Here is a 17,620-nt window from a genome sequence, read left to right on the forward strand (position 1 = left end):
TCAGCCAAGTAGTCATGGGAAGTTGGGTGGTCAGCAAAGTAGTCACAGGAAGTTGGGTGGTAAGCAAAGTAGTCACAAGAAGTTGGGTAGTCAACCAAGTAGTCCTGGAAAGTTGGAATGTTGCGTGGTCAGCCGAGTAGTCGTGGAAAGTTGGAAATTTGGGTGGTCAGCCAAGTAATCATGGGAAGTTGGAAAGTTGGGTGGTCGGCAAAGTAGTCTTGGGAAGTTGGAAAGTTGGGTGGTCGGCAAAGTAGTCATGGGAAGTTGGAAAGTTGGGTGGTCAGCCAAGTAATCATGGGAAGTTGGGTAGTCGGCAAAGTAGTGTTGGGAAGTTTGAAATTTGGGTGGTCAGCAAAGTAGTCATGGAAAGTTTGAAATTTTGGTGGTCGGCCAAGTAATCATGGGAAGTTGGAAAGTTGGGTGGTCGGCAAAGTAGTCTTGGGAAGTTGGAAATTTGGGTGGTCATCAAAGTAGTCATGGAAAGTTGAAAAATATTGAAAGAAAATAAAGATGGATAGTTGGGTATGTTTCCAATGTGGACAGCCAACTAATCACGGGCATGTATTAAACTGGAATTACTGAAAAAATACACTACAAAATATTTTCAGAAAAGATGGTGCTTTATTAGCGAACACCAACATTGCACAAAAGCACCCAGGCCAAGACAAAGCTACTGCCATGTATGTAATATGTTGTCTTTGTATGGAAGTGTGAGTTAGTAATGTGTATGTGTTGAATGCTGGTTAAAAAATACAATACAATTTAGGCAACAAAAAATTAGAAATACAAACTTTAAATTGTTATTTAAAGTCATCATAGATAATAGGTAAATGTTTATAAGTTGAAAGTACTGGCCATAGCCTGGGTGATGGAAACTTTAAAGGAACAAGTTCAATCACAAAAGACCTAAACTTGCGAATGAGAGCATGACTAGCAAGACGAGTCAGCGATCTGTGATGTATCTGATTGAATATGTTACAATAGACAGTGCCAGGACAAATGACCAATTTTGTATTTTGGCTACAGGAATAACGTGCCAAAAATCATGTTTCAGACGTTTTTTTGACCAGTGGTTGTGTAACATAAAACCTTGGTTTTGGGTGACTCTAAAGGAATAAAATGCATTAAAAAGGAGCCAACTTAAAGATGGTGGGCTACAAAGGAAGATGGGAAATAAGCTACCCAAACTACAAACATTGGGGCACTCTCTCTACCCAGAAACTGAGTTATCCTCAATTAACTTTTTACAATACTGATACAAATTTTACTAAATAATGTATAGCATGCTTCGAACCACGATTGGAACTGAAATAAAGTTAGAAAGTATGGTTGGCCTGCTAATTAAATAGGGGCCTAAAATAAGTTGGGAAGGAAATGAAGCTGAAACGTCAGGTGGCTGGCCAACTACACATGGGCCTGTAATTGGTTGGAAAGTAAGTAAAGTTGTAAATTTGGATATGCTCCCAGTTAGGCAACGGCCTGTAACTTTACATACTTTTCAACGTATTACAGACCCCTATATATTTGGAAGCATACCAAACTGTCCAATTTTACTTACTTTCCAACTTATTTCAGGCCCATTCGTGGTTGGAAGCATGCCCAACAAACAAACAAACTTTGCTTAATTTTCCGACTTATTACATTCCCCTCCCGAAGTTGGCTGACTACCAAACTTTTTAAATTTACAAGACCCTGCCTGGTTGGCAGCATTCCCAATTTTCCAATTTTACTTACTTTCCAAATTAGTTCATAAATATGAATTTAGATTAGAGAGTATGTGCTAAATGTAATACAAATGCAATTGAGAGTACCACTACACGATGTAAAACTAAGCATTGAGTATCATTCTTTACTCTAAAAAGTAACAGGTCAATAAATAAAACTACCTGGTAGTGAGAAAAGAAACATAACTATTGTTTAAAGCAAACTAATATCTATAGCTATATTTAACAATGTCAGGCTCTGCAGAAGGATTTTGTCTAATGTAGCCTCTGTGTTTCAAGCAGCGGTGTCATATCTATGTCACATCTATGTAAATACGATCAGCAGCAATAATTTGCCATGAACTGCTGAATAGTCCTGTGAATAAAACAACAACAAGTGTTATGAACACGGTAAATACAACATATAGACTACATGTACTTCTGCATGTACATTTTAAATCACGATATCGAATTTAAGTACGTGCTTAATTTTTTTTAAATTAAAGGTAGTGTCAATTGGCATCTTAGAAAATTATTGTAATTTCGCAAAATAGCTCCCAAAAAATGATCCACCAGTTAAATATTGTTCGGCAATGCAGCCACATATTATGCTATTATAACTGAAAGGTATTTCTTTGGATGTGATAATCATCCTTGTCTGTATATAGGTATTGCATTCTTAAATAAATTTGCTGGAGTTGGTTTAAATCATAGACTCTAGATTTAATGATGCCGGCCCCCTTCAACTCCTCCCATTTTTATTTACTTAATTCACTTACTTTTTATTGTGTTCGTGAATTTGTCGATATTCAGTGGGGTATATTCAAGGTTAAGGTTGACAAGGCCTAAATGAATACATTCGCAACTCCAATTTATCCCAACATATTTGTAATTGCTGCAAATACCAAAAAATATAAATTTTCTCCGATGCCATTTTTATTATTTGGGTTTTACACTGAATAGTCATTGTTTGTCTAAGAGAGACAAGCAAATGTTTTAGTGTTAACTTATTATTCATTGGTTCCTTATCTCATGTACTCTAAATGCCACTGGAGATTAACCTGCTGCGAGACACTGTTTACTACTATAAATATATAAATAGCGTACCAAAGTGTCTTTGTGTAGTTAACATTATTTCGATTGATCTCTTCTATATTGCACATAACTTGGCAGACCCGTCTCCTGTAATATATAATAGGGACAGTGGTGATACAAATATACAGTCATTTAAAAATTGTAACAAGAAATGTAAAACATAAAATAATAACTATACCTGAATTGAAAGATTATATATTGTGCGGTTGGGTGTTATCTGATTTTCTCTCCATTGTTGGATGTCTGGCAGCATAGTCTCCTGTGCATATACACCTCTTCTTGTGACTCGACGTAACTGAAATCGAAGAGCCATTTAATGTTATAATGAGGTGAATACTGACGTATCCATGTTACCCAATTATAATTATACGATCCACAGAAACATCCACATCTAACATTAAATTCAATGGGACTTGTGCAGTACAATAACTATAACAATGACTAATAAAGTTGAATGAATTTACGTTTATTTTATCCCGACTAGGAAGCTTTTCTAAGCAAATCATACTTACTATATTCCATACACCCATGAATATATCCCAAAACCAATCCATTCTGGGAAGTCACCTTCACCTGTAACAAGATGTCACAATATATCACAATTGTGGAGAAAAATGCCAAAAAATGTTTCATCTATTTACATGGATGTTTTCCACATTTGGTTCTGGGACTAAAGTGTTTAATATTAGTTTTGGGTGATCAGATTTATTTGAAGGCAAATGCGCTAATATGGCAGTTACAAAAGATTACAACAGCGTCAAATAAACTTACTGTTACTTACTTCGTATTCTATATATATAAAAAAAAGACTGGACGTTAATTGCCAGGGCCGGGGGAATTGACAAAGACAGGGTCGACACTACAGGTATAAAAAAAAAGGACCACCCCCAATAATATGAAATCGATATCCATCAATTAATATTCCTGTCAATCATGCTTTATTAAACAAATCAATGCTGCAGTCAATTTTATAGGAATGAGGTAATATGTAGTGTGACATAATATACTAGATGATGATGATTTAATATTATATTATTCGTACCTTTCAGTGAACTTTCATTATAATATTGCACTTATAGAACAGCTATGCATTATTTACAAAAATAACTATATTGCAAAGCGAACTATATTTTTTTAGTGCAGTTCACTTAAAATATCATGAATATGCTTTTAAAAGCCAGAACCAAATTAGCACTGTCTATCAGGATATTTTTGTGAAAACTACTTCATAAACAACTTTTCAAACAAGCAGTCAATGAACATATGTATTAGAATCACTAGATAAATACAGTGTTTGTTTTACTAATTTATTAGCGGGGGGGGGGGCTAATTCACTAACAGCTATAATTCAAGAAGTATATGAATGAAAATTAAATATGCCTTGTTTAAGGTAGTGAGACTATTATTTGTGTTGAAAATTACGATTTCCACATTTATTTATTAATTGATGAAATGCACTATAAACTTTCATGTGATAAAGTCAACATAACATAGAATGTCATGTAAGTTGGTTAAATGTAGATTTTCTGAAGGGGAGCATGACAGCGACAGTAGTGTTTTCCAAAATCAACAACACAGGTTTAATCTGTGTGCCTATAAGTTTCAAAGATAAACTCAAGACAAAGCAATGTTAGGATGTGTTATCAGTAGCTATCTGACACACAATGAGTGTTTCCAAACATTTGAGTGGTTTGTCTCCGCCTCTGTTTGTTTCACAGATTAGTCATTTGCATATGAATGTGTCAGACACAAGGTCACACAGACACTGAATAAAATCATTGATTTTGGTGTTTTCATCTGCCGATTTTATCCAATTATAGCTATCCCATTCCTTTATTTTTTAGTTTCCAATAGCCTTACACATTTGGATGCCCCTACACATGTTAAAACAGACCTTAATGGGAAAACAAATTGATTGTGCCGATAAACAAGCTTGAAAATCTTTGCTGTTACTTCATGGACGTTTTCTAGGAGTTTATGTTTTTCAAAATACAAGGTCTTTAACAAAAAATAACGTATACTTATTGTCGTCGGATTAACACCAAATTTTCACAGCTTTAAGGTGACAGTGAGAGGAACTTGAATGTGTTCAGACGAACTATTTCATCGATTATTTACCAACGAGTTGTGGTTTGAGTAGGAGACAATGCGACTAAAACAGTAATTGAAATTCAGCACACTATTTTTTAAAACACGTTGCTTGAATAAAACTGACCAGACACATTCAATTTACCAGACTATTGAACAACTAGGAAAAGTGAAAAAAATACTTCTTATCACCAGCATAAATGCGTAATTATTTTTTACAGAAAAAGTAATTTTTCACCTTTGATTGAGTAACGCGTCATAGAATGCAGATACGGGCATGACAAACACATCTTTGAAAAGCTTGAAGTCCGGCGATTCTAAAAATATATACTTTCCTGGGTCTATTTGTAGTCATTTAGTCACAATTAGAAGATGAAAACAAGTATGCAAATAATAGTCCCGCTACCTTAAGTTAAAACTAATGGAGATCAAAAGATATCAAAAATCAAACATTGATTTATGTTGGCAAAACCAGAAAAAGAAAAGATATAAACTATGCACATATCCCTATGTATGAAGGAGATAAACTAATAATAAAAAAAAATACAACCAAAATATGTTGTTCCATTAAATGTCTAAGGTTGGAGCTGCTTGTATACAAAAAAGATTTTTCACTTATTGGTAATGACAACCACAAAGTGAAAGAATTTGTTCACATATAATACCTTCTTTTACATGTTATTATTGTCTGAAGTGTCAAGAATGCATCCCCTCAACATGTTAAACCAGTGCAACTTTATCAAAATAAGAATTATTTAATATCATATTAGGCTAGAAATCTGTAGTAATCCCTCCTGTGTTCATGTATTGTTTTAATTAGTGTTTTATTCAAATTTAAAATGTCACAAATCGTAGAAAGAATGCTAGCTTTCTTCAAGGATTTGATGTAATTATTGTGCCAAGTGCATTCAGTATATGGCGATAACTTAGCCTTAATATTATCAGTGCACTTTGTTTTGGCGTGAGCAGCCATTTTGTTTTTAGTGTTACTCGTGAAGACTACACAGGGAAATTCACACACGGATGCCAAATTGTTATTGTAGAATGTATTATGGAACTTTTGGAGAAAACTAACATAACATTTAAAATGTTTTGAAGCCGATTTCGTTAGATTACTCTAAATGTATTAATTCAACACGAACACCTTTATGTTCTACAACTATTGCACGTCGTAAACAACATTCCCCTTCCTACAACACTACAAGTAATGTCACAAAACTAAGAGCTTACCTTATCAACTATTTTTTGGACAGAAAAGTATTTAATAATTTCGATGGAAATATAAATAGTCGATGTCTTTCTTGCTCACAACGAATCACAACGATTCATAACCTTCCGCCGAGTTCAGTAAGGGTGCCGTGCCATGTGGCGTAGGCACACATTATATTAAAATAACCCCATTTCCAACACAACCTAAAATGCTCACGTTTAAAGAATGCGCAAAACTGCTTTGTAAAATCTGGTCAGAGTGGTCATTATTGAATTATATTGATATAATACTAACATATACAACATGGAAATATGAATAGTCGTTGTCTTTCTTGCTCACAACGAATCACAACGATTCATAACCTTCCGCTGAGTTCAGTGAGGGTGCCACGCCATGTAACATAGGCACAATGTGTATGACCTATTGAACTTCCAATTGCATACATTATATTAAAATAACCCCATTTCCAACACAACCTAAAATGCTCACGTTTAAAGAATGCGCAAAACTGCTTTGTAAAATCTGGTCAGAATGGTCATTATTGAATTATATTGATATAATACTAACATATACAATTATGATATAATAACTTTATTTAAATACAATTGCATATAGTGCAAGGCAGTATTACGAAATTCTGGTTCACTGTCTACAGTTTCTTCATGTGTTATAGAAATATAGATATAACAAGCATTGACAATATACAGTCCTCGTTCAATATTTAATGCCGAGTGCCATCACTAACAGCGATCCAGATATGTGGATGTATTTTAGGCTGGATTAATGCTGTGATGTGGTCAGTTGATGCTTGTCAATATACACTAATGGGCTGAGTATAGCTGGTTCAATCACTAAAAATTTGAAACCAAAATAAATGGCCGCAAGTCGGCAATTTTGTTTGGATCTCCAAAAAATATGACGTGCACCTACGGTTTACCTAAGCGTATAGTACTTGTATGCGAACTTTGAATCGAATCAGGCAAATATATTAGTGAGAAATCGGAATGGACATTGAATAAAAACAAAAAAAGCCGCCAGTCGCAATTTTTATTTGAATTTCAACAGAAAATACGACGTGCGCCTGTAACCCAATATGCATGGTCATGATACACAGTTTTAATGAAATCACCAATTTAAAGTTCGTGGGCGCTTATATTCAAACCTGTATTTTACAATGAAAATGAAATTTGACTACTTACATGTTATATATTTTAGTTAGCTCTGTGTGTGAATTGTGTGAATATGTTTTTTTCCTCAAACGAGTGTAGTGTATCAGTGTTTCTCTCGAAAATATTTTTTTGCACTTACGAGGCGCGGAATGTAAATTTATTATTTTGTGTATACTAGAAGAAAACGTACTAATAATTCAAAATTACGTACGTATTGGAGGCCGTGGCGTGTGTGTTTTAAAATGATGTGTGCATTTTAAAAAAACGACGTGACTGTGCGTTTTAATGGTATGTGCTTTAAAAAATCATGTGTGTATATTAAATGGCGTAGGTGTTTTAAAAAACGTGTGTTTTAAAAATGACGCGTGAATTAAAAATGATGTGTGTCTTAAAATGACGTGTGTGTTTTACAATTATGTGTATTTAAAAAAACGTGTGTGTTTAAAAGAACATGTGTATTTTAAAAATAATGTGTGTTTAAAAACATAACGTGTGTGTAAAAACGATGCGTGTGTTTAAAAACGACGTGTGTGTTTTTAAAAATGGCGTGTGTTAAAAAATGACGTGTGTGTTTTTAAAAATGGCGTGTTTAAAAATGACGTGTGTGTTTTTAAAAATGGCGTGTGTGAGGTCGAATGAAAATTTCGTGTGTAAAAAGAAAAAAACGCGTGCATTAACTTATTTACGCCTGTGGGGGCGCTGTTTTGAATAGATTTTTTTTTTCGTGTGTGTGTGCAAAATAAACGCGTGTGTTAACTCTTTTGCGCCTGTGGGGGCGCTATTTGAGAGATTTATTTCGTTTGTGTGTTAAAAAAATCGCGTGCATTAACCTATTCACGCCTGTGGAGGCGTCCTCTCAAGTGGTAGCCATTTCGTTTGTGAATTTTTATAACGTCAATAAAGAAAATAAAATTTCTATAACGTCAATAAAGAAAATAAAATTTCTATAACGTCAATAAGGAAATAAAAAGGAACTTGTCCAGCACGAACGTTTTATTCATTTTGCCCTATAAATTTACCGACACTGTGTATACCTCAGAGACCTGGTGATTTATTCGTGTGGTTGGTTGCTGAAGACAATGCTTGGACGTCTGGTACAATGGGGCAGAACAAAGTACTCATACTGGTCTCACAGGCGCTCGGAACGTTTCATGGATGACCTAAAGTAGGGTCGGCATAGTTAATCAGTCGCCGATACATTCGCCTACCACTCATATGATAACACAATGTAGGAAAGCGTTTACACCATGACACCGAAATTGTCCGAAAATAACACGATTTTCAAAATTGTATTTCGAAACTTCACACAACTCAAGCATGATATCGGTAGAAACAATCGATCGATTTTGTTTATATGAGTGGTAGGCAAATGTACCGGCGACTGACTAAATATGCGGAGCCTACTTTAGGTCATTTTTTATTATCCAAGAAACGTTCCGAACGCCTGTGAGACCAGTATGAGTACTTTCTTCTGCCCCATTGTACCAGACGTCCACACATTGTCTTCAGCAACCAACCACACAAATAAATCACCAGGTCTCTGAGTTATACACAGTGTCGGTAAATTTATAGGGCAAAATGAATAAAACGTTCGTGCTGGACAAGTTCCTTTTTACGTATCTTATTGACGGCTTAACAGACGCTATAGAAATCCACAAACGAAAATGGCTACCACTTGAGACGACGCCTCCACAGGCGTGAATAGGTTAATGCACGCGATTTTTTTAACACACACGTGAAATAAATCTCTCAAATAGCGCCCCCACAGGCGTAAAAAGGTTAACGCACGCGTTTTTTTGCACACACACGAAAAAAAAAATCATTCAAAACAGCGCCCCCACAGGCGTAAATAAGTTAATGCACGCGTTTTTTTTCTTTTTACACACACGAAATTTTCATTCGACCTCACACACGCCATTTTTAAAAACACACACGTAATTTTTTAATACACACGTCGTTTTTAACACACACGTCATTTTTAAAAACACACACGTCATTTTTAAACACACACGTCATTTTTAAACACACGCCATTTTTAAAAACACACACGCCATTTTTAAAAACACACACGTCGTTTTTAAACACACGTCATTTTTAAAAACACACACGTCGTTTTTAAACACACACGTCATTTTTAAACACACACGACATTTTTAACACACGCCATTTTTAAAAACACACACGTCATTTTTTAACACGCACGTCGTTTTTAAACACACGCCATTTTTAAAAACACACACGTCGTTTTTAAACACACGCCATTTTTAAAAACACATACGTCGTTTTTAAACACACACACGTCATTTTTAAACACACACGTAATTTTTAACACACGCCATTTTTAAAAACACACATGTCATTTTTAAAACACACGTTTTTTAAAACACCCACGCCATTTAATATACACACATGATTTTTTTAAAGCACATACCATTAAAACGCACAGTCACGCCGTTTTTTTTAAATGCACACATCATTTTAAAACACACACGCCACGGCCTCCAATACGTACGTAATTTTGAATTATTAGTACGTTTTCTTCTAGTATACAAAAAATAATAAATTTACATTTCGCGCCTCGTATGCTTTAAAAAATCATGTGTGTATATTAAATGGCGTGGGTGTTTTAAAAAACGTGTGTTTTAAAAATAACGTGTGAATTAAAAATGATGTGTGTCTTAAAATGACGTGTGTGTTTTACAATTACGTGTATTTAAAAATCGTGTGTGTTTAAAAGGACATGTGTATTTTAAAAATAATGTGTGTTTAAAAACATAACGTGTGTGTAAAAACGATGTGTGTGTTTTTAAAAATGGCGTGTGTTTAAAAATGACGTGTGTGTTTAAAAATGACGTGTGTGTTTTTAAAAATGACGTGTGTGTTAAAAACGACGTGTATGTTAAAAAATGACGTGTGTGTTTTTAAAAATGGCGTGTGTGAGGTCGAATGAAAATTTCGAGTGTGTAAAAAGAAAAAAAACGCGTGCATTAACTTATTTACGCCTGTGGGGGCGCTGTTTTGACTGATTTTTTTTTCATGTGTGTGTGCAAAAAAACGCGTGCGTTAACCTTTTTACGCCTGTGGGGCGCTATTTGAGAGATTTATTTCATGTGTGTGTTAACAAAATCGCGTGCATTACCTATTCACGCCTGTGGAGGCGTCGTCTCAAGTGGAAGCCATTTTCGTTTGTGGATTTCTATAACGTCAATAAGATACGTAAATAGGAACTTGTCCAGCACGAACGTTTTATTCATTTTGTCCTATAAATTTACCGACACTGTGTATACCTCAGAGACCTGGTGATTTATTCGTGTGGTTGGTTGCTGAAGACAATGCGTGGACGTCTGGTACAATGGGGCAGAACAAAGTACTCATACTGGTCTCACAGCCCGGCCCCCCCCCCCCATTCAGGATCCATAGGGGGCCGCATGCGCGTTCCCATTTTCTCGGGAAAGGGGGTACTTTTTGACGATCTGTCTCGGGAACATTTTCCCGAGAAAATCGTAGAAAAGGGGGTATTTTTTGCTTGTTTTCCCGAGATTCTCAAAATAGGGGTTGTATTTCAAAACACTTCCCGAGATATACAAAAAAGGGGGGTTTAAAAGGAGTTCTAGACTGAAAAGTTCCCTAGATAGGGGGTGAAATTCATCGGAAAAGCCCGTGAAGGGGGGGGGGGTAAATTTTCTTCTTTTCCCTAGATAGGGGGGGGTCAAAGAAAATGAGGGAACAAGCATAGGCCCCCCTAAATATAGGGGAGTGGGGGGCGGGTCTCACAGGCGCTCGGAACGTTTATTGGATAATAAAAAATGACCTAAAGTAGGGTCGGCATAGTTAATCAGTCGCCGGTACATTCGCCTACCACTCATATAATACACAAGGTAGGACGCGTTCACACCATGACACCGAAATTGTCCGAAAATAACACGATTTTCAAAATTGTATTTCGATCCACTTCACACAACTCAAGCATGATATCGGTAGAAACAATCGATCGACTGTTATCGACACGTCATTTTTAAAACACCCACGCCATTTAATATACACACATGATTTTTTAAAGCACATACCATTAAAACGCACAGTCACGCCGTTTTTTTAAATGCACACATCATTTTAAAACACACACGCCACGGCCCCCAATACGTACGTAATTTTGAATTATTAGTACGGAAAACATAATGAAGTTGCAAACATTCTGTCTATTTACAAATAAACTGTTATAAATGTTATAAACTGACCAGCAAACCGGGGATCAGGCCGTGTCCGGATTGTACAGTGTTTTCTTGAAATGGGAGTCAAAAGTAAAAACTTCTCAATTTATGAATAAATTACGCTCAAAAACGGCAAATTTGTATAAAAGTAGTTTCTCGTCTTCCTACTCGCTTGGAAACCCCTTTGAAGCGATTATTTTGTTTTATGTTACAGCCGTTCTGAGAATTATTCGGACAGTCAGTTAGCAATATATGTTGGAACTTTGCAAAACACTTGGGTCTTTTCCAAGCTAGGCTTGATGGCGCCGTTGTATTGGCATGCCCATAATTGTAATCATTCCATTATCTTGCAAGATGCGGGTAAAACGCTGTTTTCAAAACGACATGCGTTGGTTACAATATATTAACAGGTTATATGTTGTATATGCATTCAAAGTGTTATTTTAAATTGTTATAACCATCTGAGTCCATTTGACATAGCGTAATTTACAAAACAACTCCCGAGTGTTGAGTAACCCCAGGTATTAATGAACTCGTCATTGGCGGGAAGGCTCAAAGTAAAGTTTCTTAGCGGGACGCGCTGCAGTTTCGCGACAGTTTTGGGCCAAACTAAAAGTTGTTTTTACATTACTGGTGCTGTGAGTACGTCAGGGATACACAGACGGAAAACTCGATTATAATGGTTTGATGGAGTTTGTCAAATCAAAATTGCCTTCCTTGATCGAATCACTTTTTCAACAGTTTGAAAATGACGGGTATAACTGAACGACCGTTATTATGTCCAGTCCATTTTTGTAACAGGTACAACTGACTAAAATGAGCGAGGGGTTGACATTTTTCGACAGATTTAAGCAACATCCAACTTATGATTTTCAAAATTGCTGATAATAATTACAATATAATTATAAAAAATAAAGAATGTTTGCTGTGAATGCACGCTAGATAATACTTACAATTCACCAAGCCGACAACCCCTATTAAATAGTAATCCCAAACCACGCGCCCGTCACTCAAGTGGCGCCGACAAGTCTAGATTGGGCAAAGACCAAAGTGTTTTGCAAAGTTGCAAGTCATTTTGCTAACTGACTGTCCGAATAATTCTCAGAACGGCTGTATTTTATTTCGATAATACTCTTTAATAATATCGATAATACGATTTTACTTTAAGGTAAAATTCATCACGGACAAAAGTGTACAGGTAGAAGTTTTCTACACTACCATAAAGATACACAGCTACGGCTTGCGGCCACCGTGAAATGCACGGTAATATTCGTTAGCATGATGCAAGGTATATGCTCTTTACAATATGAACATAGATTTTCAACCGTCTCGCGTTAAAAAACTGTCTCTGAGGTAAAAACTTGAAGGAGCGGTCCCGCACACGTTTGAGTATCAAATAATTAGCCAATTTTTAGCCAATGTGCATATGTAACTCACCATACATGATTTGTGTGTTAAGTTTGAATGTGATTGTCCGAGAATTGGACGGACGGGCGGATGAACGGACCCCAAATTAATAGTATCCGATTCTGGACTTCGTCCGAAATGGGGACTTACTAACAAATAAAATTAGTCATTGTGTTGTAATAAATTGTGAATAAACCTGCTGTATGCACTACCCATACATGTAAGCCTTGTTGTAAGTGTACAGATCGTAAAATAAAGTATTTTGTTTTGCCCCAATCCACCTTAACACATACGGCACAGTAAACAACAATGGGGATGAATTACTGCGTATTTATTATGTATTGATTGTTCCTAAATCTGAGTCCAAAAATCGATCCGTATACCATTGTTTCTTAGTAGATCAGATATTGTGATTTTGGGAAATTGGATCTTGAGTATACTGTATCAGTAATAATAACGTAGACAAAAAGTTTCAGATCATTAATCATCAAACTGACTTTTATTCAATGGTAGAACACGAAACACTAAACTTGAAAATGCAAGGTCACCGTTGCGGAAACAACTCGCGGTAAAAGGTCGTAGGAATAACGGTTGGGGAAAATAAAACAATGATAAGTTAGATGTCGGACAATACAATGTATTACTTGTCTGAGGTTATATCAATTACCTTAAAAATAGGGTCTACAGGATTGAAGCTTACTCCTTTTACGTTGATAAACGTTTAATACCATAATTACTTGAGTGCCATTACGTGACAATAAATTGTCATGCAGAAAAAAAAGAATATGACTATCAATGATTAACTTATTTGTGAAAACCCTATAAACTCTAATAACTATAATAATACTAGAAGGAAGTAAATAATAAAACTAAACATCAAAACATTATCATTGTACATAATACAGCCAATGCCAAATTAAACAATTCAACTTGATCAACAAACACAACTACGGCTTGTATCTCGCCACGACAAATATTTCCCCTTCACTTGTTGGACTTACTACATTACTGACTACGTACTTTATTTGGCCAGTCACTTTGAGCGAATATAACAATTAATTGTACCTTGTTAAACCATAGACCTAAAGGTGTATGGTTAAACATTAGCTCAATATCATCGATAACTGCAACTTGAATAGTGTGGCCGCCACTGTAAACTAACACTTCTGAAAAATTATTTGAATGATCATGATTCTGGTGTGTTTTCTTTTGTAGTGAACGTCATTCTAAACTCAGGTTTTCTATCTAAATAATAAGGACAAATAGTTACATAAACAACAATAAGTGTATTTCAACCCTTGTATACTTTTTAATAGAACTATTTTTCACAACATTTCAATATACATTCAAAATTAGTCACATATAATCAGTGTTTGATAAGTTTAGATTCAAAAGTTTACCGTAAGTTACAACAAAAAGATTGTATGTAAAACTTACCAAAACTTGTTTTTCTAATGCTATATTAGAAGCAAAAAAGGTAATGTATATAATAATCAATGTCTTACCTTCATGTTATAGTTATATATATGAAAGTTTTTCATTGTTTTATGTTGATCAGCTATTATTATTCCTAAAAAAATAATACTTCAGGGTACTGATAAGCGTAGTCTGCACTTTAGTCAGCATCTGCGCAATTTAGATATGGCCAGGAAAAAAAAATCTCTGTTTCTCGTTCCATGAAAATTTTAAAATGAGGCGGCGAGGCGATTTTTTTTTTGGAGACAAGTGCGAGTACAAGCGCATTTTGGGATGCTTTAGAAGGTTAAAAAACGTTCGAGGCGCATACTGTAAAACATGTTGAAAAGGCGACATACTATTTAGCAAATTGTGGAAAAATGACGTAAAAGCGAAATGTTGATTTAGCGAATCTGTTTTCACAATACTTGTCTGTCGCCTGTCAAAACAAATGCGCAGTTACCACCTTCATAAAAACAAAGAAAAGCTGTCAAGGGTAATAATGAAGCGCTCCAGATTATTACGTTTTCTGTGTTGTTTACAAAGTGTGTGTGTGGAGAAAAAGACGTTGTTTGGCCGCCATTTTTAATTTATAATAAAGTCATTAGCGACATCTTAAATTAGAGAATTAGTTCTCTCACTAAATTCGCTAAAATGAGCTGCTCGCGAAAAAGACATGTTTTACAGTAGTTCAAAATGATGCACGCGGAAACGAGAAACAGAGATATTTTTCTCGCAGCCTATACTGTACGTCCCACGGGTGACGTAAAATCAACATATGCTAATTTAAGTGGTCATAAGTCATAAGTGGTCAAGCACGTATCACCTTGTGTATGAGCATTGGCGAGTCACGCATAGTTCCATGTAAAGCTTCAAACAATCAAACTAATTACTGCCGATGACTCATTCAGTACCGTCCAATCACCAAAGGGTATTAATTACTGCCGATGACTCATTCAGTACCGTCCAATCACCAAAGGGTACTAATTACTGCCGATGACTCATTCAGTACCGTCCAATCACCAAAGGGTACTAATTTCGATTGAATGTTGAACACCTGAAATGCGAAATATAGTACTTATAAAAAGTGTAAAATGATTGAAATATACTTATTGTTGTTTATGTAATTATTTTTCTTTATTTAGATATAAAACTTGAACTTTTCGTTCAATAAAAAGAAAACACATCAAGATTATTCAAACAAATCTTTAGAAGTAGTTATCGATTGGCTACATTGAGTTAATGTTTAACAAGGTACAATGAATTGTTACACACTTTTAAAGTAATTGAACAAATATGTAAAGTACGTTGCCGGTACTAATAAGCTACGAGGAAACAATGTCATACAATGGTTCTTGATTTTTGGATTTAAGAAAAATCAATACATGACCGACAGTCGTTACCATGTTAGATACTGTATAAATAATGTGTTACCTATTGTTGTTTTGCGATCTGCTTACACTCTTTATTAACTGCTACATGGCCATCGGCCCAAAACAGTAAATACAAAATATTTAAATTATTTACAATATTTCAGCTGCTTCCCTCCTAAGTTTCATAGCATTAAATACAAACTCAGCTAAACGCTGTAGAAGTACGTCATTTTGAGTTTTCAGTAATTCGATAAATTTATTTACAGTTGGTGGGGTGCAGTAGTAGTGTGGGATATAAAGACATCTAATGTGATTATAAAAATTACAAACTAATAAAAAATGGAACTCGTTTTCAATAGAATTCATATTGCAAAACTCGCACGTACGTTGATCTTTTTCTTTTTCAATTCGTAAACAATGTGATGAACATCGTAGCCGAGATGGGTTCGAATATGAACAGAAAACAAATATCTTTCCGGTTCTATGGTAGTTTTAAATTGACAGTAAGTATCTAACTTGTCTAAAGTACACAAGTCAGCCCGGCATACCAAAGAAAGATACTGTTTGAATCGTTCCACAAATGTATTTATAAACACATTAACATTTCGAACTTCTTGTGCATGCAAAGCAACATTCATATTACAAATTGAAAGTAAGTTTTACATGTCACTGATCCAGGTGTGTTTTGTTCTGGTTCCCGACTTTTCAATATTGTATAGCATATTGTAACATTTCTTGGGGTACCTTGAATTTGGCATGGAAATTAATGTTGCCCAATATTTAATGCAGCGTTTTGCTGAGTACAGATAGATAGGATATTTCCCACATTCTCCTAGAATACTACTATTTGGTGATCTATTTGAAACACCAAGAAATATTCTACAGGCAAGATATTTGACTCGTTCTAGACATTCTCCAAAACCCCAGATTTGCGCCCCTTACGTTAGTATTGGTAATATCATTGTATCAAAGGATAGAGGGCGTAAACAATTCAGAGTTTTAAATGAACAAAATATTTTTTTTTCGCTTGCTGCGCCAATGGTTTTGTTGCCATTGACCAGTGTAGTCTACAGGAGAACATTATTCCAAGATACTTGTAGTATGAAACGGTGTGGACCTCCATCCCTCCATAAACCCAATTTTCGTTCCTTGATAAATGTCCTCGCCCTTGAAAACAATAATTCTATGTTTACAGACATACTCCAGCGCTCACAATACAATTCTAGTTTATCTAATAACCTCTGGAGTCCGACAACTGAATCTAATACAATTGCAACGTCATCCGCAAATAATTCAATTAACTCAGGAGATAATTGAACACCGTGGTTCTCCGAATTATTCAGCTCATTACATAATTCATTGATAAAGATGGAGAATAAGAATGGGCTTAACATACAACCCTGGCGAACACCCATATGACACTGAAATTATTCAGTATATCCGGTTAAAGTTTTAACACATGATTTTTCATTTGCATAGATATTATGTAATACCTTAAACATCTTTCCATTTACTCCCCCTTTGAGATTCAAACAAAAATCACCGACTGGCTGCCATTTTTTTTAAATTCATGTCCATACCAATGCCTCGCGAATATATTGACTTATTCAGTTGAAATTTGCATACAAGTACTATACTTGTAGGTTACTCCGCAGGATGTTTTTGATTTGATCAAGTTTGTCGAGTTGACGGCCATTTTGTATAAAAACCTTAAATCGCAGTGTAAAATATATCCAGAACCCCTTCTCGAGGATGTTTTTTATTTGGAGATTTGAACAAAAATGGTCCATTGGCAGTTATTATTGAATAGCTTCGGGCCAAATGTATCTCTTCCTACAAATCTAGGTTTAAGCACCTCGAACATAGCTCATACTACTCAGCTTGAGTGTGGTCCCGGAGTAACTATTTG

General features: G+C 35.3%; 1 long non-coding RNA gene across 1 annotated transcript; it reads right to left on the reverse strand.

Annotated features, from left to right (window-relative positions):
* Positions 1-599: 599 nt before the first annotated feature.
* On the reverse strand, positions 600-14,508 carry LOC146746250 (uncharacterized). The gene is made up of 5 exons (XR_014929078.1): positions 14,389-14,508; positions 3,311-3,371; positions 2,977-3,093; positions 2,811-2,885; positions 600-2,079 (listed from the first exon to the last, which is right to left on the reverse strand). It is a non-coding gene; the product is annotated as an uncharacterized LOC146746250 (long non-coding RNA).
* Between the last annotated feature and the right edge of the window lie 3,112 nt (positions 14,509-17,620).

Source organism: Saccoglossus kowalevskii, chromosome 4 (genome assembly GCF_978046115.1).
Source record: "Saccoglossus kowalevskii chromosome 4, keSacKowa6.1, whole genome shotgun sequence".
Taxonomy (NCBI): Eukaryota; Metazoa; Hemichordata; class Enteropneusta; family Harrimaniidae; genus Saccoglossus; species Saccoglossus kowalevskii.